Below are 26,801 nucleotides of genomic sequence, written 5' to 3' on the forward strand. Positions count from 1 at the left end.
ATAAATAACTGCTGACTTCCTGTAAGACTTGTCCAATGCTGAGAAAAAATAAAAGGGGACACTTACAAATGATAGTGCTATCGTTTGAGAAAGGGTAAGTTGACACTGAATTTCCTGTGAATTCACAGACCAAGCATGAAAAAGACCCCAGCATGATCTTCATTGCGGGCTTAGAGCTGGTATTACCTTTTCAGAGGTGAGGGTCTTTCAACGGCTCGTTGGTCTAGGGGTATGATTCTCGCTTTGGGTGCGAGAGGTCCCGGGTTCAAATCCCGGACGAGCCCTTTCATTGGTGCTCTTTTGAAGTATGCATTTCAAAGCCAATATCAATTTTCTCTTTGCAGTAGTGGATGATTATTTGCTAGAGTCTCATGCTTTTAACCTTGCCCTGCCTGAGCAAATAGGAAACATTTCTCTTTAAGCATTTTGCAAAAATGCTGAACTTGCAAGGCATATACAAGCGTTCAGATAGGGCTGTCGGGCAGGTTGCATGAAAGAAATCTAAAACCAGATGCCCTTGGAATAGTCTGTTTTGAGCAGTTTCATCACAGAAGAATCACCTGTAGGTATCTGTTTCTGTAGTGTAGTGGTTATCACGTTCGCCTCACACGCGAAAGGTCCCCGGTTCGAAACCGGGCAGAAACACTAGTTATATTGTCTTGGCTGCAATGTTGAGAGTTGCCGTTTTGCATGAAATTGTCCAGGCCCTGAAGATGGGTTCATGCAGTCTCGTTCCAAGAAAGTGAATTCTCTTAAAAACAATAACATAATTGGCATGTGGATGTATCTGTTGATTCACAAACCTCACTTTCAAAAGAGCCCTGCATTCGGTTCAATGCTCAACCAGAACAAGCATTAACTTTGAGAATTGTTGGCACCAACAGGCCTCCTATTTTAGTGGAGTGTTTCTGGTTTTAAGTGCTGAGGCTTGGGCTCAATTCCTAGATGATCCTTCTCAAGGTGATGATACAAATGCATCGTCACCTTTTCGTTTAATGTCAGAATTGTTTATTTCCATTTGGTGGTGTATGAATGCTTTCGACAGTATGGGGATTTTTTCTAGCCTTGCATGAATAAAAGCATATCACTCCTCTTTATGTATTTTTCTAATACATTTATATTTGCATCTCCTCTCCTAGCATGCATTTTTGACTATCTTACAGGCTGTATATAATAAGTATCAATTCAGGGGCGCTTCTACTACTCAAATCACAACTGTTCTATCACGACATTGATAAGCAATCTGCATCTGCTTCTGTTGTGTATTGGTTAGCATATTTACCTGACGTGTGAAAGTCCCATGTTTGACAGTGCACGTTAACAAAGAAACCAATGATTTTTATTAAAAGTTGTCTTGTGTTTTGGTTACCTTGCATCAGCCAAAACGTGCCAGAGATGACTTCATTTGCAGTCACTTGAAAAGTAGGGATTCTCAAATAAATGGCAAGAGGTTGAAACAAATCCAAAGAAATGCATGGCATATCTATGAGTAGGTGTATGCATGTATCCATATATAAAGATAGATAGATAGATAGATAGATAGATAGATAGATAGATAGATAGATAGATAGATAAATAGATAGATAGATAGATAGATAGATAGATAGATAGATAGATAGATAGATAGATAGATAGATAGATAGATAGATAGATAGATAGATAGATAGATAGATAGATAGATAGATAGATAGATAGATAGATAGATAGATAGATAGATAGATAGATAGATAGATATAGGGAGAGAGAGAGCGTTAATATAAACAGAGACTTTATTTTCAATCAAGCGGTATTTTCTTTCCTTTAGGAGCAGAATGTTCTGATCATCAGCGCACCAGAATGTAGTGCTTGGTTGGCAAGCATCACATATTGTGATGTGTTAGCTAAGAGTTCCATGTCCTTCAGACTCATATATTCCTCTGTAGTTGTACCTTGGTGATTCCACAAAACATGGCATCATAATCAGCATTCTACTGCCACAGAGTGGACAGAGAAACCATTTAGAATTTCCCTGAAAAAGAAAAAAAGCATACTTAGGCAGAGCTTTGTGGACAGGAAGGACATTAGAGCAAGTGAGGAATAAGCACTGCTTTTGTTAATTTACATAGGCAGAACAGAGACTGCTGGGAAAACCCTGAAATTAAAGGCACAGAAAATGCCTGCTTCTGGAGAGAACACTAAGAAGCATTGAAAGTTTTTCCTCTGACCCTGGCCACTCTTAAGAGGAATCCTATGATAGTCAGCAGGACCCACCCTAAAAAGGAAGGGACAGCCATTTGGACCCTTTCCACCTTTCCTTGATCGAGCCTGATCGAGCCTGATTGAGCGCTGATTGAGCGGATAAGCACATAAGCACATGTACTTCTCATTTTGGGAAGGCATTGCTTAGCTTGTTACCAGCAGCTCAGTTATGTTATGATGTTAGAGGCTATGCAAGGAATGCTTTAGTCCTGCATTAGGCAGTTTTTATTGCTTCTTGCATTCAAGAGATAGATAATTAGCCAGAATCTGTGGCCCAGCTATTCACCTTGGCATTCCGATTTGCACAAAGGGAATAAGTATTTGAGAGAAAAGGCAAAATGTGTTTCTTATGTTGTTATGAACAGCTTTTTATTCTTTCTCTTTAGGCTCTAGCCAATGCAGAAATATATAAATAACTGCTGACTTCCTGTAAGACTTGTCCAATGCTGAGAAAAAACTAAAAGGGGACACTTACAAATGATAGTGCTATCGTTTGAGAAAGGGTAAGTTGACACTGAATTTCCTGTGAATTCACAGACCAAGCATGAAAAAGACCCCAGCATGATCTTCATTGCGGGCTTAGAGCTGGTATTACCTTTTCAGAGGTGAGGGTCTTTCAACGGCTCGTTGGTCTAGGGGTATGATTCTCGCTTTGGGTGCGAGAGGTCCCGGGTTCAAATCCCGGACGAGCCCTTTCATTGGTGCTCTTTTGAAGTATGCATTTCAAAGCCAATATCAATTTTCTCTTTGCAGTAGTGGATGATTATTTGCTAGAGTCTCATGCTTTTAACCTTGCCCTGCCTGAGCAAATAGGAAACATTTCTCTTTAAGCATTTTGCAAAAATGCTGAACTTGCAAGGCATATACAAGCGTTCAGATAGGGCTGTCGGGCAGGTTGCATGAAAGAAATCTAAAACCAGATGCCCTTGGAATAGTCTGTTTTGAGCAGTTTCATCACAGAAGAATCACCTGTAGGTATCTGTTTCTGTAGTGTAGTGGTTATCACGTTCGCCTCACACGCGAAAGGTCCCCGGTTCGAAACCGGGCAGAAACACTAGTTATATTGTCTTGGCTGCAATGTTGAGAGTTGCCGTTTTGCATGAAATTGTCCAGGCCCTGAAGATGGGTTCATGCAGTCTCGTTCCAAGAAAGTGAATTCTCTTAAAAACAATAACATAATTGGCATGTGGATGTATCTGTTGATTCACAAACCTCACTTTCAAAAGAGCCCTGCATTCGGTTCAATGCTCAACCAGAACAAGCATTAACTTTGAGAATTGTTGGCACCAACAGGCCTCCTATTTTAGTGGAGTGTTTCTGGTTTTAAGTGCTGAGGCTTGGGCTCAATTCCTAGATGATCCTTCTCAAGGTGATGATACAAATGCATCGTCACCTTTTCGTTTAATGTCAGAATTGTTTATTTCCATTTGGTGGTGTATGAATGCTTTCGACAGTATGGGGATTTTTTCTAGCCTTGCATGAATAAAAGCATATCACTCCTCTTTATGTATTTTTCTAATACATTTATATTTGCATCTCCTCTCCTAGCATGCATTTTTGACTATCTTACAGGCTGTATATAATAAGTATCAATTCAGGGGCGCTTCTACTACTCAAATCACAACTGTTCTATCACGACATTGATAAGCAATCTGCATCTGCTTCTGTTGTGTATTGGTTATCATATTTACCTGACGTGTGAAAGTCCCATGTTTGACAGTGCACGTTAACAAAGAAACCAATGATTTTTATTAAAAGTTGTCTTGTGTTTTGGTTACCTTGCATCAGCCAAAACGTGCCAGAGATGACTTCATTTGCAGTCACTTGAAAAGTAGGGATTCTCAAATAAATGGCAAGAGGTTGAAACAAATCCAAAGAAATGCATGGCATATCTATGAGTAGGTGTATGCATGTATCCATATATAAAGATAGATAGATAGATAGATAGATAGATAGATAGATAGATAGATAGATAAATAGATAGATAGATAGATAGATAGATAGATAGATAGATAGATAGATAGATAGATAGATAGATAGATAGATAGATAGATAGATAGATAGATAGATAGATAGATAGATAGATAGATAGATAGATAGATAGATAGATAGATAGATAGATAGATAGATAGATAGATAGATAGATAGATAGATAGATAGATAGATAGATAGATAGATATAGGGAGAGAGAGAGCGTTAATATAAACAGAGACTTTATTTTCAATCAAGCGGTATTTTCTTTCCTTTAGGAGCAGAATGTTCTGATCATCAGCGCACCAGAATGTAGTGCTTGGTTGGCAAGCATCACATATTGTGATGTGTTAGCTAAGAGTTCCATGTCCTTCAGACTCATATATTCCTCTGTAGTTGTACCTTGGTGATTCCACAAAACATGGCATCATAATCAGCATTCTACTGCCACAGAGTCAGAGAAACCATTTAGAATTTCCCTGAAAAAGAAAAAAAGCATACTTAGGCAGAGCTTTGTGGACAGGAAGGACATTAGAGCAAGTGAGGAATAAGCACTGCTTTTGTTAATTTACATAGGCAGAACAGAGACTGCTGGGAAAAGCCTGAAATTAAAGGCACAGAAAATGCCTGCTTCTGGAGAGAACACTAAGAAGCATTGAAAGTGTTTCCTCTGACCCTGGCCACTCTTAAGAGGAATCCTATGATAGTCAGCAGGACCCACCCTAAAAAGGAAGGGACAGCCATTTGGACCCTTTCCACCTTTCCTATATCTCGCCTGATCGAGCCTGATCGAGCGCTGATTGAGCGGATAAGCACATAAGCACATGTACTTCTCATTTTGGGAAGGCATTGCTTAGCTTGTTACCAGCAGCTCAGTTATGTTATGATGTTAGAGGCTATGCAAGGAATGCTTTAGTCCTGCATTAGGCAGTTTTTATTGCTTCTTGCATTCAAGAGATAGATAATTAGCCAGAATCTGTGGCCCAGCTATTCACCTTGGCATTCCGATTTGCACAAAGGGAATAAGTATTTGAGAGAAAAGGCAAAATGTGTTTCTTATGTTGTTATGAACAGCTTTTTATTCTTTCTCTTTAGGCTCTAGCCAATGCAGAAATATATAAATAACTGCTGACTTCCTGTAAGACTTGTCCAATGCTGAGAAAAAATAAAAGGGGACACTTACAAATGATAGTGCTATCGTTTGAAAAAGGGTAAGTTGACACTGAATTTCCTGTGAATTCACAGACCAAGCATGAAAAAGACCCCAGCATGATCTTCATTGCGGGCTTAGAGCTGGTATTACCTTTTCAGAGGTGAGGGTCTTTCAACGGCTCGTTGGTCTAGGGGTATGATTCTCGCTTTGGGTGCGAGAGGTCCCGGGTTCAAATCCCGGACGAGCCCTTTCATTGGTGCTCTTTTGAAGTATGCATTTCAAAGCCAATATCAATTTTCTCTTTGCAGTAGTGGATGATTATTTGCTAGAGTCTCATGCTTTTAACCTTGCCCTGCCTGAGCAAATAGGAAACATTTCTCTTTAAGCATTTTGCAAAAATGCTGAACTTGCAAGGCATATACAAGCGTTCAGATAGGGCTGTCGGGCAGGTTGCATGAAAGAAATCTAAAACCAGATGCCCTTGGAATAGTCTGTTTTGAGCAGTTTCATCACAGAAGAATCACCTGTAGGTATCTGTTTCTGTAGTGTAGTGGTTATCACGTTCGCCTCACACGCGAAAGGTCCCCGGTTCGAAACCGGGCAGAAACACTAGTTATATTGTCTTGGCTGCAATGTTGAGAGTTGCCGTTTTGCATGAAATTGTCCAGGCCCTGAAGATGGGTTCATGCAGTCTCGTTCCAAGAAAGTGAATTCTCTTAAAAACAATAACATAATTGGCATGTGGATGTATCTGTTGATTCACAAACCTCACTTTCAAAAGAGCCCTGCATTCGGTTCAATGCTCAACCAGAACAAGCATTAACTTTGAGAATTGTTGGCACCAACAGGCCTCCTATTTTAGTGGAGTGTTTCTGGTTTTAAGTGCTGAGGCTTGGGCTCAATTCCTAGATGATCCTTCTCAAGGTGATGATACAAATGCATCGTCACCTTTTCGTTTAATGTCAGAATTGTTTATTTCCATTTGGTGGTGTATGAATGCTTTCGACAGTATGGGGATTTTTTCTAGCCTTGCATGAATAAAAGCATATCACTCCTCTTTATGTATTTTTCTAATACATTTATATTTGCATCTCCTCTCCTAGCATGCATTTTTGACTATCTTACAGGCTGTATATAATAAGTATCAATTCAGGGGCGCTTCTACTACTCAAATCACAACTGTTCTATCACGACATTGATAAGCAATCTGCATCTGCTTCTGTTGTGTATTGGTTATCATATTTACCTGACGTGTGAAAGTCCCATGTTTGACAGTGCACGTTAACAAAGAAACCAATGATTTTTATTAAAAGTTGTCTTGTGTTTTGGTTACCTTGCATCAGCCAAAACGTGCCAGAGATGACTTCATTTGCAGTCACTTGAAAAGTAGGGATTCTCAAATAAATGGCAAGAGGTTGAAACAAATCCAAAGAAATGCATGGCATATCTATGAGTAGGTGTTGGAAATGGGATCCCCGGCTGGCCAGGGCTTTCGCCAAAGTCAGTCAGAGACCACCACACCCAAGTCAGGGCAAGGGAGTTACACGCCAAGATAACCCCTACTCACCCTCTAGGTAACGTGGCGCGAGCAGCAAGGCTAAACTTGGAGGCGATGTAGGTTAAGTATTTGCGCACGCACCCCAGCAACAACAACTAAAGGCCCACCACAAAGGAAAACTCCACACAAGGTTATATAAAAATAGCCTTTGTATTATAATAAATAAACATCAGATAAAACACACATCTTGTTACACTGTGCCAACAGGCACGGGCGGAATTTACAAGGGATATTTGTACAGGACAGGGCCACTTGAACCACTGTCAAGGGTATCAACCCTTTTAGCAGCAATACTTTCAGTAATAAAGCAATACCTTCAGTAATAAAGCATATAACCAGTAATTACTGGTAACAGGGCCTCACTAGCACCACCTGTACTAGGGAGAAAACAACCACCTACACGTCACACTACCTGTAGGGGTGCAAAAGCAACACACATGATGTCGTAACATTCAGAGGTGTAAAAGGACAAAGAGAACACATGATGAATAATCTACCCATTCAGAGGTGTAAGCAAAACACATGATGCCGTAACATTCAGAGGTGTAAAGGCACATGACGCATAATCAATACATTCAGAGGTGCAGAGCAAATACCAATTTCCCCAAACTCACCAGTCACCACCTGTGACTGTCCCGGTGTCCCAATGTCAGGGCCTAAACGTGGCAGTTGCCCACAAAGTGCTGGGCAACTGGAGCAGGGAAAGTTAGCGCAAAGTTGGAGCCTCTCTGGGCTCAAAGAACCACCACTGTGGCACTGGTGAGCCTCTCTCAGGCTCTCTTACACAAGTAAGGGGGCTGCTGAGCCTCTCAGGGCTCCAGCAACAAAAGGTGCAGCCTCGCCGGGCTGTGGGGTCCCTCGGTCTGGGGACCCAAAGCAGTGATGTTCGCCAAGAGCCACGCTGGGCTCTAAATCAACTGGTGCCCCCGGGGCACCTCGTGGCTCCAAAACGGGGAGATGCCCCCTGAGCCCTCAGGCTCGAAACACACGGGCGCCTCTCTTTGGGAGTCCCCCCTCTGGGGACTCGACGTGATTGTGGGGCGCTCAGAGCCTCTCAGGGCTCGTGAAGTAAAGAAATGCCCCCGGAGCCCTCAGGCTCCAACAACACATAGGCGCGAGGTCGCGCTACAGAGAGGGGGCGGGGCGGACACCGGCAAGGTGTCCCGACGCTCCCCCCCTCCTCTGCAGGCACCTACCGGTCTGGCGCTGGGCTTTCCAGCGGCGGCGGGTCTCTCCCGCTGGTCCCGGGGCTCTCCTCTCCTCTCGGGGAGCCTCGGCAGGCTCTCTCGCGGCTCGGCGGGGGAGGCGGGACTTCCGGTCGGCCTTTCTGGGGCCGCACTCTGATTGGCCAGCCGGCCCAGTGCTTCCGGGTCGTTGCGGGCAGCGCGGCGGCCCGTTTTCGGCAGGCAGGCGGCTTCCCAGGATCCGAGGAGTGGGCTCCCTCGTGAATCCAACAAATCGGCACTTGGGCAAAATAATACGGCAATGAGCGGGGTGGCACCCGCGCCGTCCAACCACCACACGGGGCGATCGGAGGCCGGGTGGGCACCGGCCTCTGCAGACCACAGCGCTCCCAAGCGCTGCAGGCAAAAATAAGCGCTCGTAAGCGCTAAACAGCAGCAAAAAGCGCTCCCAGGCGCTGGGGGTAAAATCCAGCGGTTCCAAGCGCTAGGCAGGCGATCTCAGAGCTCCTAGCGCTGAAGGGCAGAGAGCAGCGCTCTCAGGCTGCAGGCAATGAAGTCCTCAGTGCTCCCCAGCACTGGAGGACAGGACAGGGCTCCAGCAGGGGCTGGAGGCAGGCAGGGGGGCAAGGCTGGGCCAGCGCCAGCACACTGGGTCTCCAGGCAGGGAGACAGTCCAAGTGGCGGTCCTCCTGGCCCCAGCAGCAGCAACAGCCCCCTCTGGCAGGATCCAAAAGCAGAACAATTTCTGTGGGGACACAGCCCCATTTTTATACAGCGAATTCCTTTGTTAGGAGGTGCAGGGTGGGGGGAAACCAGTTGCAGCTGGCTTGGGAGTACCCTTGATGGCCCAATCACCCCTTTCATTCACTGGGGAGGCTAGGGTCGTTAGACACACCACAGGGGGGCGGAACCAGCATTGTGTGGGGAAAACCCAGCCCATCCAGGACACAGATCTACTCCTCCCACACATCACTCATGCTGATCTCACACTCACCACCGGGCAGACCCATCCAGACTTCCTGGAGCCTGGCATGCCAGCCAGCTCCAGCCAATCACGCTCCACTATCCTCACTGCACACATACATCAATGTCCAGAAGTAGCACTTCCCTTCTAGACACACACAAGCCGCACATACCATTGCGCAGCATTCGCTCTCACGAGTTCATACATACTAAACTCGAGCCTGCACTCCCCACACATCAGGAACTACCAGGGCACACACATTCCCCATGCATTCCTATGGGAGGGCAGGCCAGCCATACTACACGCACGCACTTTCACTCTGGGACACAGGGAAAAGTGCGCAGAGACCCAAAAATCACTGACACAGGGTCACACATAAGGCAAAAAGCTTAGGGGCGAACCTGCCCTGCGGGCCAAGTCCAACACAACCCCCTTCCAGCCAAAACGCAGGGGAGAACAATCACCACCGTGATGGACTTCCCTGCTTGGGGCGATAGAACACGGACGCAGGCCCGCCACTGCCGGGACACCCTCCTGTTCTATGCCACGGTGAACCCCTAGGGTTCCTTCTAAAGCTACCGTAAGGACCAGCTGGGCTACCCCACTGGTACTCCTCAGCTGTTTGCGGCCAGGACCAGGCCCTAGGCCACCCAGGTGCCACTGGTTCCTGCCTACTCACGAAGTGGGGGGTAGTAACCCCAGGCCCATAGTAGCCACTCTCCACTCTTCCTGTCTGCCAGACAGGGCCAGACTGCCACTGGTTCTCCAGCCTAGGGTCTACAACCTCAGGTGGACCAGGAGTCTCAGGGAAGGCTCTCCTCCCCTTACCTCTTCTTTTAGGGTTCCTCCTCCCCATGCGAGGGGGACACCTAGAACGCCATTCCAACCTAGGGTTTAACCCCTCAGGTTGCACCGGGGTCAGAGGCGGGCTCTCCCACCCTCTGCACCCCCTTCCAGAGGTCTGCCCTCTCCCACCTGGAGAAGTTCCTCTGGAGGAAGAACCGGTCAGGACACTGGTTACAGTCGTCCTACCCTTCAGGTCAGGCTGATCCTGAACCTGGCCATCCAACCTCCGGTCTAAAACCTTTGGTGGAACAATTGCCTGGCACTCCAGGACTTCTTGGGACTCACACACAATCCCTCTGAGGCTAACAAATGACACATCTGTTGTGTGACTGTCTGTCTGGCGCAGATCTCCCGCCCTCTGTCCACCTGACAGTGCGTGACGATCCCCCAGACCAGAAGTGGTGCCACCCGGGTCCCTCCAAGAAGATCTAGCCCACCTGGCTAGTCTCTGGTCCACTGGTGCATCCACTGGGAAACTCATCCCCCAATCACTCCTCACGCTGGACTCCTGTACCCTCCCTACCGGAGCGGTACTGCCAGCCTCTGGAACCACAGGAGCTCTGGTTACAGACGCTCCAGGTCCTCTACTCACTAGGAGATCCTCCTCAAATGGGCTAACAGGACAGCCTAGGTCCCCAACCTGGTGTTCCCTCAAGAAACCACCCAGGCTCTGAGACAGGGCTTCGGGCCTCTGGGGGCTCTCAGCCACCCACTGACTCCTGCTCCACTGAGCCAGGCAGTCAGCCCCTACACCCTTCTCACTATACTGGGACCTAGCTGGGCTACACTGAGCCTCTTCCACCACGCTGGGCTGGAAGATCCCTGACCCACTACTTTCGGAGTCACTCACCAATGACTCTACAGAGCCTCTGGCCCTTTCCCAGCGGTCTGCTTCCTCTGCAAGGTCCCAAGGACAAAAACATTTCAACTTCAGCAGGTGCTGGCGCAACTCTGGACACACAACACTGAGCAACTGCTCTTTGAGGAACATACTCACTACTCCGTCCCTCTCATCGTCCGGGTTAGCCGCCAGCCAATCCTCCATTGCATCAGAACAGTCATCCACAAAATACCCCCACTTCTGGTGAGGCGGTTTCCTATGGTTCCTGAACTTCAACCTGTTCTCCTCCTCTGGGGAAACAGGAACCATACTCTGGGAACTGGGACTTTCTAGACTTAGATTTAAATAGCTGCCACCACTGGACTCAACCCTCCCTGGGGGATCCAGAAAATTAAGACTGCGCTCAGGGGATAACCTACACTCGAGGGCTATCTTCTCCCTGGCCAAGGCCCTCTCAGCCTCTGCAGTCCGCTCATTCACACCCAGCTGCGCCATCTCTCTGGCATACTCTAACCGGAGCTTCTCCATGGCCAGCTGGTGCTCCCTCTCTTCTCTCCTATCCACCCACTCCTCTGGGGACAGGGAAAGGGATGGGGTGCTACACCTGACACTGGACCCAGCAAGGGACTCCCTATCTAGGGGGTCCTCACTCTCTGCTGGCGCCCATCCACTGTCACACTCACTCTCCACATCAGACTCTTCAGGGCTCCCCTCAGACCCACCACCCTCATGGTGTGCGGTCCGGGCCCTCTCCCTCTCACTGTGCTCACGCTCCCAGTCACTCTTCTGCCACAGGATCATGTTATCCCTAAGCTTGGACTGGGTGTCTGACTCACTCACTGGGATGTCTCTCTCCTTACATAACCGTACCAACTCATGCACACTGTACTTAAACAGGCCACAAAGGTTAAAAGGAGATTCCATCTTGACAGGATGCTCACAGACACGTGCAACACAAGGGATCTAGCAATCTGAAGTAGGAGTACACAATTCCAAAACTTCCACACTCTCCTTAAAAAAAGAACTCACTCATGCGTCCAGGGAAACACACCATTCATCCACACACACCCTCCCCTCGGATCGGTAAGGCAGTTTCTACCACCCCTGACTTCTCAACCTGACCAAAAGTGACACAGGTACCAAACTCTGGAAGCAGGGCGGGGGACAAATGTACTGAACACAATTATAAAATGACACTCTTCAGGAGAAGAAACAATGGAATTTCACCAAAAACAATAATCCCCAAAATGTGGTTATCTAACAAATGTAGAGCTTTGAAGTGCGGCCAGCCGCTACTGTGGTATAACGCAAACACAAATCCTTATCCCACCGCTTGCCGCCAATGTTGGAAATGGGATCCCCGGCTGGCCAGGGCTTTCGCCAAAGTCAGTCAGAGACCACCACACCCAAGTCAGGGCAAGGGAGTTACACGCCAAGATAACCCCTACTCACCCTCTAGGTAACGTGGCGCGAGCAGCAAGGCTAAACTTGGAGGCGATGTAGGTTAAGTATTTGCGCACGCACCCCAGCAACAACAACTAAAGGCCCACCACAAAGGAAAACTCCACACAAGGTTATATAAAAATAGCCTTTGTATTATAATAAATAAACATCAGATAAAACACACATCTTGTTACACTGTGCCAACAGGCACGGGCGGAATTTACAAGGGATATTTGTACAGGACAGGGCCACTTGAACCACTGTCAAGGGTATCAACCCTTTTAGCAGCAATACTTTCAGTAATAAAGCAATACCTTCAGTAATAAAGCATATAACCAGTAATTACTGGTAACAGGGCCTCACTAGCACCACCTGTACTAGGGAGAAAACAACCACCTACACGTCACACTACCTGTAGGGGTGCAAAAGCAACACACATGATGTCGTAACATTCAGAGGTGTAAAAGGACAAAGAGAACACATGATGAATAATCTACCCATTCAGAGGTGTAAGCAAAACACATGATGCCGTAACATTCAGAGGTGTAAAGGCACATGACGCATAATCAATACATTCAGAGGTGCAGAGCAAATACCAATTTCCCCAAACTCACCAGTCACCACCTGTGACTGTCCCGGTGTCCCAATGTCAGGGCCTAAACGTGGCAGTTGCCCACAAAGTGCTGGGCAACTGGAGCAGGGAAAGTTAGCGCAAAGTTGGAGCCTCTCTGGGCTCAAAGAACCACCACTGTGGCACTGGTGAGCCTCTCTCAGGCTCTCTTACACAAGTAAGGGGGCTGCTGAGCCTCTCAGGGCTCCAGCAACAAAAGGTGCAGCCTCGCCGGGCTGTGGGGTCCCTCGCTCTGGGGACCCAAAGCAGTGATGTTCGCCAAGAGCCACGCTGGGCTCTAAATCAACTGGTGCCCCCGGGGCACCTCGTGGCTCCAAAACGGGGAGATGCCCCCTGAGCCCTCAGGCTCGAAACACACGGGCGCCTCTCTTTGGGAGTCCCCCCTCTGGGGACTCGACGTGATTGTGGGGCGCTCAGAGCCTCTCAGGGCTCGTGAAGTAAAGAAATGCCCCCGGAGCCCTCAGGCTCCAACAACACATAGGCGCGAGGTCGCGCTACAGAGAGGGGGCGGGGCGGACACCGGCAAGGTGTCCCGACGCTCCCCCCCTCCTCTGCAGGCACCTACCGGTCTGGCGCTGGGCTTTCCAGCGGCGGCGGGTCTCTCCCGCTGGTCCCGGGGCTCTCCTCTCCTCTCGGGGAGCCTCGGCAGGCTCTCTCGCGGCTCGGCGGGGGAGGCGGGACTTCCGGTCGGCCTTTCTGGGGCCGCACTCTGATTGGCCAGCCGGCCCAGTGCTTCCGGGTCGTCGCGGGCAGCGCGGCGGCCCGTTTTCGGCAGGCAGGCGGCTTCCCAGGATCCGAGGAGTGGGCTCCCTCGTGAATCCAACAAATCGGCACTTGGGCAAAATAATACGGCAATGAGCGGGGTGGCACCCGCGCCGTCCAACCACCACACGGGGCGATCGGAGGCCGGGTGGGCACCGGCCTCTGCAGACCACAGCGCTCCCAAGCGCTGCAGGCAAAAATAAGCGCTCGTAAGCGCTAAACAGCAGCAAAAAGCGCTCCCAGGCGCTGGGGGTAAAATCCAGCGGTTCCAAGCGCTAGGCAGGCGATCTCAGAGCTCCTAGCGCTGAAGGGCAGAGAGCAGCGCTCTCAGGCTGCAGGCAATGAAGTCCTCAGTGCTCCCCAGCACTGGAGGACAGGACAGGGCTCCAGCAGGGGCTGGAGGCAGGCAGGGGGGCAAGGCTGGGCCAGCGCCAGCACACTGGGTCTCCAGGCAGGGAGACAGTCCAAGTGGCGGTCCTCCTGGCCCCAGCAGCAGCAACAGCCCCCTCTGGCAGGATCCAAAAGCAGAACAATTTCTGTGGGGACACAGCCCCATTTTTATACAGCGAATTCCTTTGTTAGGAGGTGCAGGGTGGGGGGAAACCAGTTGCAGCTGGCTTGGGAGTACCCTTGATGGCCCAATCACCCCTTTCATTCACTGGGGAGGCTAGGGTCGTTAGACACACCACAGGGGGGCGGAACCAGCATTGTGTGGGGAAAACCCAGCCCATCCAGGACACAGATCTACTCCTCCCACACATCACTCATGCTGATCTGACACTCACCACCGGGCAGACCCATCCAGACTTCCTGGAGCCTGGCATGCCAGCCAGCTCCAGCCAATCACGCTCCACTATCCTCACTGCACACATACATCAATGTCCAGAAGTAGCACTTCCCTTCTAGACACACACAAGCCGCACATACCATTGCGCAGCATTCGCTCTCACGAGTTCATACATACTAAACTCGAGCCTGCACTCCCCACACATCAGGAACTACCAGGGCACACACATTCCCCATGCATTCCTATGGGAGGGCAGGCCAGCCATACTACACGCACGCACTTTCACTCTGGGACACAGGGAAAAGTGCGCAGAGACCCAAAAATCACTGACACAGGGTCACACATAAGGCAAAAAGTTTAGGGGCGAACCTGCCCTGCGGGCCAAGTCCAACAGTAGGTGTATGCATGTATCCATATATAAAGATAGATAGATAGATAGATAGATAGATAGATAGATAGATAGATAGATAGATAGATAGATAGATAGATAGATAGATAGATAGATAGATAGATAGATAGATAGATAGATAGATAGATAGATAGATATAGGGAGAGAGAGAGCGTTAATATAAACAGAGACTTTATTTTCAATCAAGCGGTATTTTCTTTCCTTTAGGAGCAGAATGTTCTGATCATCAGCGCACCAGAATGTAGTGCTTGGTTGGCAAGCATCACATATTGTGATGTGTTAGCTAAGAGTTCCATGTCCTTCAGACTCATATATTCCTCTGTAGTTGTACCTTGGTGATTCCACAAAACATGGCATCATAATCAGCATTCTACTGCCACAGAGTGGACAGAGAAACCATTTAGAATTTCCCTGAAAAAGAAAAAAAGCATACTTAGGCAGAGCTTTGTGGACAGGAAGGACATTAGAGCAAGTGAGGAATAAGCACTGCTTTTGTTAATTTACATAGGCAGAACAGAGACTGCTGGGAAAAGCCTGAAATTAAAGGCACAGAAAATGCCTGCTTCTGGAGAGAACACTAAGAAGCATTGAAAGTGTTTCCTCTGACCCTGGCCACTCTTAAGAGGAATCCTATGATAGTCAGCAGGACCCACCCTAAAAAGGAAGGGACAGCCATTTGGACCCTTTCCACCTTTCCTATATCTCGCCTGATCGAGCCTGATCGAGCGCTGATTGAGCGGATAAGCACATAAGCACATGTACTTCTCATTTTGGGAAGGCATTGCTTAGCTTGTTACCAGCAGCTCAGTTATGTTATGATGTTAGAGGCTATGCAAGGAATGCTTTAGTCCTGCATTAGGCAGTTTTTATTGCTTCTTGCATTCAAGAGATAGATAATTAGCCAGAATCTGTGGCCCAGCTATTCACCTTGGCATTCCGATTTGCACAAAGGGAATAAGTATTTGAGAGAAAAGGCAAAATGTGTTTCTTATGTTGTTATGAACAGCTTTTTATTCTTTCTCTTTAGGCTCTAGCCAATGCAGAAATATATAAATAACTGCTGACTTCCTGTAAGACTTGTCCAATGCTGAGAAAAAATAAAAGGGGACACTTACAAATGATAGTGCTATCGTTTGAGAAAGGGTAAGTTGACACTGAATTTCCTGTGAATTCACAGACCAAGCATGAAAAAGACCCCAGCATGATCTTCATTGCGGGCTTAGAGCTGGTATTACCTTTTCAGAGGTGAGGGTCTTTCAACGGCTCGTTGGTCTAGGGGTATGATTCTCGCTTTGGGTGCGAGAGGTCCCGGGTTCAAATCCCGGACGAGCCCTTTCATTGGTGCTCTTTTGAAGTATGCATTTCAAAGCCAATATCAATTTTCTCTTTGCAGTAGTGGATGATTATTTGCTAGAGTCTCATGCTTTTAACCTTGCCCTGCCTGAGCAAATAGGAAACATTTCTCTTTAAGCATTTTGCAAAAATGCTGAACTTGCAAGGCATATACAAGCGTTCAGATAGGGCTGTCGGGCAGGTTGCATGAAAGAAATCTAAAACCAGATGCCCTTGGAATAGTCTGTTTTGAGCAGTTTCATCACAGAAGAATCACCTGTAGGTATCTGTTTCTGTAGTGTAGTGGTTATCACGTTCGCCTCACACGCGAAAGGTCCCCGGTTCGAAACCGGGCAGAAACACTAGTTATATTGTCTTGGCTGCAATGTTGATTGTTGCCGTTTTGCATGAAATTGTCCAGGCCCTGAAGATGGGTTCATGCAGTCTCGTTCCAAGAAAGTGAATTCTCTTAAAAACAATAACATAATTGGCATGTGGATGTATCTGTTGATTCACAAACCTCACTTTCAAAAGAGCCCTGCATTCGGTTCAATGCTCAACCAGAACAAGCATTAACTTTGAGAATTGTTGGCACCAACAGGCCTCCTATTTTAGTGGAGTGTTTCTGGTTTTAAGTGCTGAGGCTTGGGCTCAATTCCTAGATGATCCTTCTCAAGGTGATGATACAAATGCATCGTCACCTTTTCGTTTAATGTCAGAATTGTTTATTTCCATTTGGTGGTGTATGAATGCTTTCGACAGTTATGGGGATTTTTTCTAGCCTTGCATGAATAAAAGCATATCACTCCTCTTTATGTATTTTTCTAATACATTTATATTTGCATCTCCTCTCCTAGCATGCATTTTTGACTATCTTACAGGCTGTATATAATAAGTATCAATTCAGGGGCGCTTCTACTACTCAAATCACAACTGTTCTATCACGACATTGATAAGCAATCTGCATCTGCTTCTGTTGTGTATTGGTTATCATATTTACCTGACGTGTGAAAGTCCCATGTTTGACAGTGCACGTTAACAAAGAAACCAATGATTTTTATTAAAAGTTGTCTTGTGTTTTGGTTACCTTGCATCAGCCAAAACGTGCCAGAGATGACTTCATTTGCAGTCACTTGAAAAGTAGGGATTCTCAAATAAATGGCAAGAGGTTGAAACAAATCCAAAGAAATGCATGGCATATCTATGAGTAGGTGTATGCATGTATCCATATATAAGATAGATAGATAGATAGATAGATAGATAGATAGATAGATAGATAGATAGATAGATAGATAGATAGATAGATAGATAGATAGATAGATAGATAGATAGATAGATAGATAGATAGATAGATAGATAGATATAGGGAGAGAGAGAGCGTTAATATAAACAGAGACTTTATTTTCAATCAAGCGGTATTTTCTTTCCTTTAGGAGCAGAATGTTCTGATCATCAGCGCACCAGAATGTAGTGCTTGGTTGGCAAGCATCACATATTGTGATGTGTTAGCTAAGAGTTCCATGTCCTTCAGATTCATATATTCCTCTGTAGTTGTACCTTGGTGATTCCACAAAACATGGCATCATAATCAGCATTCTACTGCCACAGAGTGGACAGAGAAACCATTTAGAATTTCCCTGAAAAAGAAAAAAAGCATACTTAGGCAGAGCTTTGTGGACAGGAAGGACATTAGAGCAAGTGAGGAATAAGCACTGCTTTTGTTAATTTACATAGGCAGAACAGAGACTGCTGGGAAAAGCCTGAAATTAAAGGCACAGAAAATGCCTGCTTCTGGAGAGAACACTAAGAAGCATTGAAAGTGTTTCCTCTGACCCTGGCCACTCTTAAGAGGAATCATATGATAGTCAGCAGCACCCACCCTAAAAAGGAAGGGACAGCCATTTGGACCCTTTCCACCTTTCCTATATCTCGCCTGATCGAGCCTGATCGAGCGCTGATTGAGCGGATAAGCACATAAGCACATGTACTTCTCATTTTGGGAAGGCATTGCTTAGCTTGTTACCAGCAGCTCAGTTATGTTATGATGTTAGAGGCTATGCAAGGAATGCTTTAGTCCTGCATTAGGCAGTTTTTATTGCTTCTTGCATTCAAGAGATAGATAATTAGCCAGAATCTGTGGCCCAGCTATTCACCTTGGCATTCCGATTTGCACAAAGGGAATAAGTATTTGAGAGAAAAGGCAAAATGTGTTTCTTATGTTGTTATGAACAGCTTTTTATTCTTTCTCTTTAGGCTCTAGCCAATGCAGAAATATATAAATAACTGCTGACTTCCTGTAAGACTTGTCCAATGCTGAGAAAAAATAAAAGGGGACACTTACAAATGATAGTGCTATCGTTTGAGAAAGGGTAAGTTGACACTGAATTTCCTGTGAATTCACAGACCAAGCATGAAAAAGACCCCAGCATGATCTTCATTGCGGGCTTAGAGCTGGTATTACCTTTTCAGAGGTGAGGGTCTTTCAACGGCTCGTTGGTCTAGGGGTATGATTCTTGCTTTGGGTGCGAGAGGTCCCGGGTTCAAATCCCGGACGAGCCCTTTCATTGGTGCTCTTTTGAAGTATGCATTTCAAAGCCAATATCAATTTTCTCTTTGCAGTAGTGGATGATTATTTGCTAGAGTCTCATGCTTTTAACCTTGCCCTGCCTGAGCAAATAGGAAACATTTCTCTTTAAGCATTTTGCAAAAATGCTGAACTTGCAAGGCATATACAAGCGTTCAGATAGGGCTGTCGGGCAGGTTGCATGAAAGAAATCTAAAACCAGATGCCCTTGGAATAGTCTGTTTTGAGCAGTTTCATCACAGAAGAATCACCTGTAGGTATCTGTTTCTGTAGTGTAGTGGTTATCACGTTCGCCTCACACGCGAAAGGTCCCCGGTTCGAAACCGGGCAGAAACACTAGTTATATTGTCTTGGCTGCAATGTTGAGAGTTGCCGTTTTGCATGAAATTGTCCAGGCCCTGAAGATGGGTTCATGCAGTCTCGTTCCAAGAAAGTGAATTCTCTTAAAAACAATAACATAATTGGCATGTGGATGTATCTGTTGATTCACAAACCTCACTTTCAAAAGAGCCCTGCATTCGGTTCAATGCTCAACCAGAACAAGCATTAACTTTGAGAATTGTTGGCACCAACAGGCCTCCTATTTTAGTGGAGTGTTTCTGGTTTTAAGTGCTGAGGCTTGGGCTCAATTCCTAGATGATCCTTCTCAAGGTGATGATACAAATGCATCGTCACCTTTTCGTTTAATGTCAGAATTGTTTATTTCCATTTGGTGGTGTATGAATGCTTTCGACAGTATGGGGATTTTTTCTAGCCTTGCATGAATAAAAGCATATCACTCCTCTTTATGTATTTTTCTAATACATTTATATTTGCATCTCCTCTCCTAGTATGCATTTTTGACTATCTTACAGGCTGTATATAATAAGTATCAATTCAGGGGCGCTTCTACTACTCAAATCACAACTGTTCTATCACGACATTGATAAGCAATCTGCATCTGCTTCTGTTGTGTATTGGTTATCATATTTACCTGACGTGTGAAAGTCCCATGTTTGACAGTGCACGTTAACAAAGAAACCAATGATTTTTATTAAAAGTTGTCTTGTGTTTTGGTTACCTTGCATCAGCCAAAACGTGCCAGAGATGACTTCATTTGCAGTCACTTGAAAAGTAGGGATTCTCAAATAAATGGCAAGAGGTTGAAACAAATCCAAAGAAATGCATGGCATATCTATGAGTAGGTGTATGCATGTATCCATATATAAAGATAGATAGATAGATAGATAGATAGATAGATAGATAGATAGATAGATAAATAGATAGATAGATAGATAGATAGATAGATAGATAGATAGATAGATAGATAGATAGATAGATAGATAGATAGATAGATAGATAGATAGATAGATAGATAGATAGATAGATAGATAGATAGATAGATAGATAGATAGATAGATAGATAGATAGATAGATAGATAGATAGATAGATAGATAGATAGATATAGGGAGAGAGAGAGCGTTAATATAAATAGAGACTTTATTTTCAATCAAGCGGTATTTTCTTTCCTTTAGGAGCAGAATGTTCTGATCATCAGCGCACCAGAATGTAGTGCTTGGTTGGCAAGCATCACATATTGTGATGTGTTAGCTAAGAGTTCCATGTCCTTCAGACTCATATATTCCTCTGTAGTTGTACCTTGGTGATTCCACAAAACATGGCATCATAATCAGCATTCTACTGCCACAGAGTGGACAGAGAAACCATTTAGAATTTCCCTGAAAAAGAAAAAAAGCATACTTAGGCAGAGCTTTGTGGACAGGAAGGACATTAGAGCAAGTGAGGAATAAGCACTGCTTTTGTTAATTTACATAGGCAGAACAGAGACTGCTGGGAAAACCCTGAAATTAAAGGCACAGAAAATGCCTGCTTCTGGAGAGAACACTAAGAAGCATTGAAAGTTTTTCCTCTGACCCTGGCCACTCTTAAGAGGAATCCTATGATAGTCAGCAGGACCCACCCTAAAAAGGAAGGGACAGCCATTTGGACCCTTTCCACCTTTCCTTGATCGAGCCTGATCGAGCCTGATTGAGCGCTGATTGAGCGGATAAGCACATAAGCACATAAGCACATGTACTTCTCATTTTGGGAAGTTATTGCTTAGCTTGTTACCAGCAGCTCAGTTATGTTATGATGTTAGAGGCTATGCAAGGAATGCTTTAGTCCTGCATTAGGCAGTTTTTATTGCTTCTTGCATTCAAGAGATAGATAATTAGCCAGAATCTGTGGCCCAGCTATTCACCTTGGCATTCCGATTTGCACAAAGGGAATAAGTATTTGAGAGGAAAGGCAAAATGTGTTTCTTATGTTGTTATGAACAGCTTTTTATTCTTTCTCTTTAGGCTCTAGCCAATGCAGAAATATATAAATAACTGCTGACTTCCTGTAAGACTTGTCCAATGCTGAGAAAAAACTAAAAGGGGACACTTACAAATGATAGTGCTATCGTTTGAGAAAGGGTAAGTTGACACTGAATTTCCTGTGAATTCACAGACCAAGCATGAAAAAGACCCCAGCATGATCTTCATTGCGGGCTTAGAGCTGGTATTACCTTTTCAGAGGTGAGGGTCTTTCAACGGCTCGTTGGTCTAGGGGTATGATTCTCGCTTTGGGTGCGAGAGGTCCCGGGTTCAAATCCCGGACGAGCCCTTTCATTGGTGCTCTTTTGAAGTATGCATTTCAAAGCCAATATCAATTTTCTCTTTGCAGTAGTGGATGATTATTTGCTAGAGTCTCATGCTTTTAACCTTGCCCTGCCTGAGCAAATAGGAAACATTTCTCTTTAAGCATTTTGCAAAAATGCTGAACTTGCAAGGCATATACAAGCGTTCAGATAGGGCTGTCGGGCAGGTTGCATGAAAGAAATCTAAAACCAGATGCCCTTGGAATAGTCTGTTTTGAGCAGTTTCATCACAGAAGAATCACCTGTAGGTATCTGTTTCTGTAGTGTAGTGGTTATCACGTTCGCCTCACACGCGAAAGGTCCCCGGTTCGAAACCGGGCAGAAACACTAGTTATATTGTCTTGGCTGCAATGTTGAGAGTTGCCGTTTTGCATGAAATTGTCCAGGCCCTGAAGATGGGTTCATGCAGTCTCGTTCCAAGAAAGTGAATTCTCTTAAAAACAATAACATAATTGGCATGTGGATGTATCTGTTGATTCACAAACCTCACTTTCAAAAGAGCCCTGCATTCGGTTCAATGCTCAACCAGAACAAGCATTAACTTTGAGAATTGTTGGCACCAACAGGCCTCCTATTTTAGTGGAGTGTTTCTGGTTTTAAGTGCTGAGGCTTGGGCTCAATTCCTAGATGATCCTTCTCAAGGTGATGATACAAATGCATCGTCACCTTTTCGTTTAATGTCAGAATTGTTTATTTCCATTTGGTGGTGTATGAATGCTTTCGACAGTATGGGGATTTTTTCTAGCCTTGCATGAATAAAAGCATATCACTCCTCTTTATGTATTTTTCTAATACATTTATATTTGCATCTCCTCTCCTAGCATGCATTTTTGACTATCTTACAGGCTGTATATAATAAGTATCAATTCAGGGGCGCTTCTACTACTCAAATCACAACTGTTCTATCACGACATTGATAAGCAATCTGCATCTGCTTCTGTTGTGTATTGGTTATCATATTTACCTGACGTGTGAAAGTCCCATGTTTGACAGTGCACGTTAACAAAGAAACCAATGATTTTTTACCTGACGTGTGAAAGTCCCATGTTTGACAGTGCACGTTAACAAAGAAACCAATGATTTTTATTAAAAGTTGTCTTGTGTTTTGGTTACCTTGCATCAGCCAAAACGTGCCAGAGATGACTTCATTTGCAGTCACTTGAAAAGTAGGGATTCTCAAATAAATGGCAAGAGGTTGAAACAAATCCAAAGAAATGCATGGCATATCTATGAGTAGGTGTATGCATGTATCCATATATAAAGATAGATAGATAGATAGATAGATAGATAGATAGATAGATAGATAGATAGATAGATAGATAGATAGATAGATAGATAGATAGATAGATAGATAGATAGATAGATAGATAGATAGATAGATAGATAGATAGATAGATAGATAGATAGATAGATAGATAGATAGATAGATAGATAGATAGATAGATAGATAGATAGATAGATAGATAGATAGATAGATATAGGGAGAGAGAGAGCGTTAATATAAACAGAGACTTTATTTTCAATCAAGCGGTATTTTCTTTCCTTTAGGAGCAGAATGTTCTGATCATCAGCGCACCAGAATGTAGTGCTTGGTTGGCAAGCATCACATATTGTGATGTGTTAGCTAAGAGTTCCATGTCCTTCAGACTCATATATTCCTCTGTAGTTGTACCTTGGTGATTCCACAAAACATGGCATCATAATCAGCATTCTACTGCCACAGAGTCAGAGAAACCATTTAGAATTTCCCTGAAAAAGAAAAAAAGCATACTTAGGCAGAGCTTTGTGGACAGGTAGGACATTAGAGCAAGTGAGGAATAAGCACTGCTTTTGTTAATTTACATAGGCAGAACAGAGACTGCTGGGAAAAGCCTGAAATTAAAGGCACAGAAAATGCCTGCTTCTGGAGAGAACACTAAGAAGCATTGAAAGTTTTTCCTCTGACCCTGGCCACTCTTAAGAGGAATCCTATGATAGTCAGCAGGACCCACCCTAAAAAGGAAGGGACAGCCATTTGGACCCTTTCCACCTTTCCTATATCTCGCCTGATTGAGCGCTGATTGAGCGGATAAGCACATAAGCACATGTACTTCTCATTTTGGGAAGGCATTGCTTAGCTTGTTACCAGCAGCTCAGTTATGTTATGTTATGATGTTAGAGGCTATGCAAGGAATGCTTTAGTCCTGCATTAGGCAGTTTTTATTGCTTCTTGCATTCAAGAGATAGATAATTAGCCAGAATCTGTGGCCCAGCTATTCACCTTGGCATTCCGATTTGCACAAAGGGAATAAGTATTTGAGAGAAAAGGCAAAATGTGTTTCTTATGTTGTTATGAACAGCTTTTTATTCTTTCTCTTTAGGCTCTAGCCAATGCAGAAATATATAAATAACTGCTGACTTCCTGTAAGACTTGTCCAATGCTGAGAAAAAATAAAAGGGGACACTTACAAATGATAGTGCTATCGTTTGAGAAAGGGTAAGTTGACACTGAATTTCCTGTGAATTCACAGACCAAGCATGAAAAAGACCCCAGCATGATCTTCATTGCGGGCTTAGAGCTGGTATTACCTTTTCAGAGGTGAGGGTCTTTCAACGGCTCGTTGGTCTAGGGGTATGATTCTCGCTTTGGGTGCGAGAGGTCCCGGGTTCAAATCCCGGACGAGCCCTTTCATTGGTGCTCTTTTGAAGTATGCATTTCAAAGCCAATATCAATTTTCTCTTTGCAGTAGTGGATGATTATTTGCTAGAGTCTCATGCTTTTAACCTTGCCCTGCCTGAGCAAATAGGAAACATTTCTCTTTAAGCATTTTGCAAAAATGCTGAACTTGCAAGGCATATACAAGCGTTCAGATAGGGCTGTCGGGCAGGTTGCATGAAAGAAATCTAAAACCAGATGCCCTTGGAATAGTCTGTTTTGAGCAGTTTCATCACAGAAGAATCACTTGTAGGTATCTGTTTCTGTAGTGTAGTGGTTATCACATTCGCCTCACACGCGAAAGGTCCCCGGTTCGAAACCGGGCAGAAACACTAGTTATATTGTCTTGGCTGCAATGTTGAGTGTTGCAGTTTTGCATGAAATTGTCCAGGCCCTGAAGGTGGGTTCATGCAGTCTCGTTCCAAGAAAGTGAATTCTCTTAAAAACAATAACATAATTGGCATGTGGATGTATCTGTTGATTCACAGACCTCACTTTCAAAAGAGCCCTGCATTCGGTTCAATGCTCAACCAGAACAAGCATTAACTTTGAGAATTGTTGGCACCAACAGGCCTCCTATTTTAGTGGAGTGTTTCTGGTTTTAAGTGCTGAGGCTTGGGCTCAATTCCTAGATGATCCTTCTCAAGGTGATGATACAAATGCATCGTCACCTTTTCGTTTAATGTCAGAATTGTTTATTTCCATTTGGTGGTGTATGAATGCTTTCGACAGTATGGGGATTTTTTCTAGCCTTGCATGAATAAAAGCATATCACTCCTCTTTATGTATTTTTCTAATACATTTATATTTGCATCTCCTCTCCTAGCATGCATTTTTGACTATCTTACAGGCTGTATATAATAAGTATCAATTCAGGGGCGCTTCTACTACTCAAATCACAACTGTTCTATCACGACATTGATAAGCAATCTGCATCTGCTTCTGTTGTGTATTGGTTATCATATTTACCTGACGTGTGAAAGTCCCATGTTTGACAGTGCACGTTAACAAAGAAACCAATGATTTTTATTAAAAGTTGTCTTGTGTTTTGGTTACCTTGCATCAGCCAAAACGTGCCAGAGATGACTTCATTTGCAGTCACTTGAAAAGTAGGGATTCTCAAATAAATGGCAAGAGGTTGAAACAAATCCAAAGAAATGCATGGCATATCTATGAGTAGGTGTATGCATGTATCCATATATAAAGATAGATAGATAGATAGATAGATAGATAGATAGATAGATAGATAGATAGATAAATAGATAGATAGATAGATAGATAGATAGATAGATAGATAGATAGATAGATAGATAGATAGATAGATAGATAGATAGATAGATAGATAGATAGATAGATAGATAGATAGATAGATAGATAGATAGATAGATAGATAGATAGATAGATAGATAGATAGATAGATAGATAGATAGATAGATAGATAGATATAGGGAGAGAGAGAGCGTTAATATAAACAGAGACTTTATTTTCAATCAAGCGGTATTTTCTTTCCTTTAGGAGCAGAATGTTCTGATCATCAGCGCACCAGAATGTAGTGCTTGGTTGGCAAGCATCATATATTGTGATGTGTTAGCTAAGAGTTCCATGTCCTTCAGACTCATATATTCCTCTGTAGTTGTACCTTGGTGATTCCACAAAACATGGCATCATAATCAGCATTCTACTGCCACAGAGTGGACAGAGAAACCATTTAGAATTTCCCTGAAAAAGAAAAAAAGCATACTTAGGCAGAGCTTTGTGGACAGGAAGGACATTAGAGCAAGTGAGGAATAAGCACTGCTTTTGTTAATTTACATAGGCAGAACAGAGACTGCTGGGAAAAGCCTGAAATTAAAGGCACAGAAAATGCCTGCTTCTGGAGAGAACACTAAGAAGCATTGAAAGTTTTTCCTCTGACCCTGGCCACTCTTACGAGGAATCCTATGATAGTCAGCAGGACCCACCCTAAAAAGGAAGGGACAGCCATTTGGACCCTTTCCACCTTTCCTTGATCGAGCCTGATCGAGCCTGATCGAGCGCTGATTGAGCGGATAAGCACATAAGCACATGTACTTCTCATTTTGGGAAGGCATTGCTTAGCTTGTTACCAGCAGCTCAGTTATGTTATGATGTTAGAGGCTATGCAAGGAATGCTTTAGTCCTGCATTAGGCAGTTTTTATTGCTTCTTGCATTCAAGAGATAGATAATTAGCCAGAATCTGTGGCCCAGCTATTCACCTTGGCATTCCGATTTGCACAAAGGGAATAAGTATTTGAGAGAAAAGGCAAAATGTGTTTCTTATGTTGTTATGAACAGCTTTTTATTCTTTCTCTTTAGGCTCTAGCCAATGCAGAAATATATAAATAACTGCTGACTTCCTGTAAGACTTGTCCAATGCTGAGAAAAAATAAAAGGGGACACTTACAAATGATAGTGCTATCGTTTGAGAAAGGGTAAGTTGACACTGAATTTCCTGTGAATTCACAGACCAAGCATGAAAAAGACCCCAGCATGATCTTCATTGCGGGCTTAGAGCTGGTATTACCTTTTCAGAGGTGAGGGTCTTTCAACGGCTCGTTGGTCTAGGGGTATGATTCTCGCTTTGGGTGCGAGAGGTCCCGGGTTCAAATCCCGGACGAGCCCTTTCATTGGTGCTCTTTTGAAGTATGCATTTCAAAGCCAATATCAATTTTCTCTTTGCAGTAGTGGATGATTATTTGC

General features: G+C 44.5%; 15 non-coding genes across 15 annotated transcripts; all 15 read left to right on the top strand.

Annotated features, from left to right (window-relative positions):
- Nucleotides 1–212: 212 nt before the first annotated feature.
- On the top strand, nt 213–284 carry TRNAP-UGG (transfer RNA proline (anticodon UGG)). The gene has a single exon. It is a non-coding gene; the product is annotated as a tRNA-Pro (tRNA).
- Nucleotides 285–572: 288 nt separating this feature from the next.
- On the top strand, nt 573–645 carry TRNAV-CAC (transfer RNA valine (anticodon CAC)). The gene has a single exon. It is a non-coding gene; the product is annotated as a tRNA-Val (tRNA).
- A 2,214-nt stretch (nt 646–2,859) lies between these two features.
- Nucleotides 2,860–2,931, top strand: TRNAP-UGG (transfer RNA proline (anticodon UGG)). Its single transcript has one exon. It is a non-coding gene; the product is annotated as a tRNA-Pro (tRNA).
- A 288-nt stretch (nt 2,932–3,219) lies between these two features.
- Nucleotides 3,220–3,292, top strand: TRNAV-CAC (transfer RNA valine (anticodon CAC)). Its single transcript has one exon. It is a non-coding gene; the product is annotated as a tRNA-Val (tRNA).
- Nucleotides 3,293–5,538: 2,246 nt separating this feature from the next.
- On the top strand, nt 5,539–5,610 carry TRNAP-UGG (transfer RNA proline (anticodon UGG)). Its single transcript has one exon. It is a non-coding gene; the product is annotated as a tRNA-Pro (tRNA).
- Nucleotides 5,611–5,898: 288 nt separating this feature from the next.
- Nucleotides 5,899–5,971, top strand: TRNAV-CAC (transfer RNA valine (anticodon CAC)). Its single transcript has one exon. It is a non-coding gene; the product is annotated as a tRNA-Val (tRNA).
- Nucleotides 5,972–16,048: 10,077 nt separating this feature from the next.
- Nucleotides 16,049–16,120, top strand: TRNAP-UGG (transfer RNA proline (anticodon UGG)). The gene has a single exon. It is a non-coding gene; the product is annotated as a tRNA-Pro (tRNA).
- A 288-nt stretch (nt 16,121–16,408) lies between these two features.
- Nucleotides 16,409–16,481, top strand: TRNAV-CAC (transfer RNA valine (anticodon CAC)). The gene has a single exon. It is a non-coding gene; the product is annotated as a tRNA-Val (tRNA).
- Nucleotides 16,482–18,606: 2,125 nt separating this feature from the next.
- TRNAP-UGG (transfer RNA proline (anticodon UGG)) lies at nt 18,607–18,678 on the top strand. Its single transcript has one exon. It is a non-coding gene; the product is annotated as a tRNA-Pro (tRNA).
- Nucleotides 18,679–18,966: 288 nt separating this feature from the next.
- Nucleotides 18,967–19,039, top strand: TRNAV-CAC (transfer RNA valine (anticodon CAC)). Its single transcript has one exon. It is a non-coding gene; the product is annotated as a tRNA-Val (tRNA).
- Nucleotides 19,040–21,281: 2,242 nt separating this feature from the next.
- On the top strand, nt 21,282–21,353 carry TRNAP-UGG (transfer RNA proline (anticodon UGG)). Its single transcript has one exon. It is a non-coding gene; the product is annotated as a tRNA-Pro (tRNA).
- A 288-nt stretch (nt 21,354–21,641) lies between these two features.
- Nucleotides 21,642–21,714, top strand: TRNAV-CAC (transfer RNA valine (anticodon CAC)). The gene has a single exon. It is a non-coding gene; the product is annotated as a tRNA-Val (tRNA).
- Nucleotides 21,715–23,981: 2,267 nt separating this feature from the next.
- TRNAP-UGG (transfer RNA proline (anticodon UGG)) lies at nt 23,982–24,053 on the top strand. Its single transcript has one exon. It is a non-coding gene; the product is annotated as a tRNA-Pro (tRNA).
- A 288-nt stretch (nt 24,054–24,341) lies between these two features.
- TRNAV-CAC (transfer RNA valine (anticodon CAC)) lies at nt 24,342–24,414 on the top strand. Its single transcript has one exon. It is a non-coding gene; the product is annotated as a tRNA-Val (tRNA).
- A 2,237-nt stretch (nt 24,415–26,651) lies between these two features.
- Nucleotides 26,652–26,723, top strand: TRNAP-UGG (transfer RNA proline (anticodon UGG)). The gene has a single exon. It is a non-coding gene; the product is annotated as a tRNA-Pro (tRNA).
- Nucleotides 26,724–26,801: the final 78 nt, after the last annotated feature.

The sequence above is a fragment of the Lissotriton helveticus genome, chromosome 8 (genome assembly GCF_964261635.1).
Source record: "Lissotriton helveticus chromosome 8, aLisHel1.1, whole genome shotgun sequence".
NCBI lineage: Eukaryota > Metazoa > Chordata > Amphibia > Caudata > Salamandridae > Lissotriton > Lissotriton helveticus.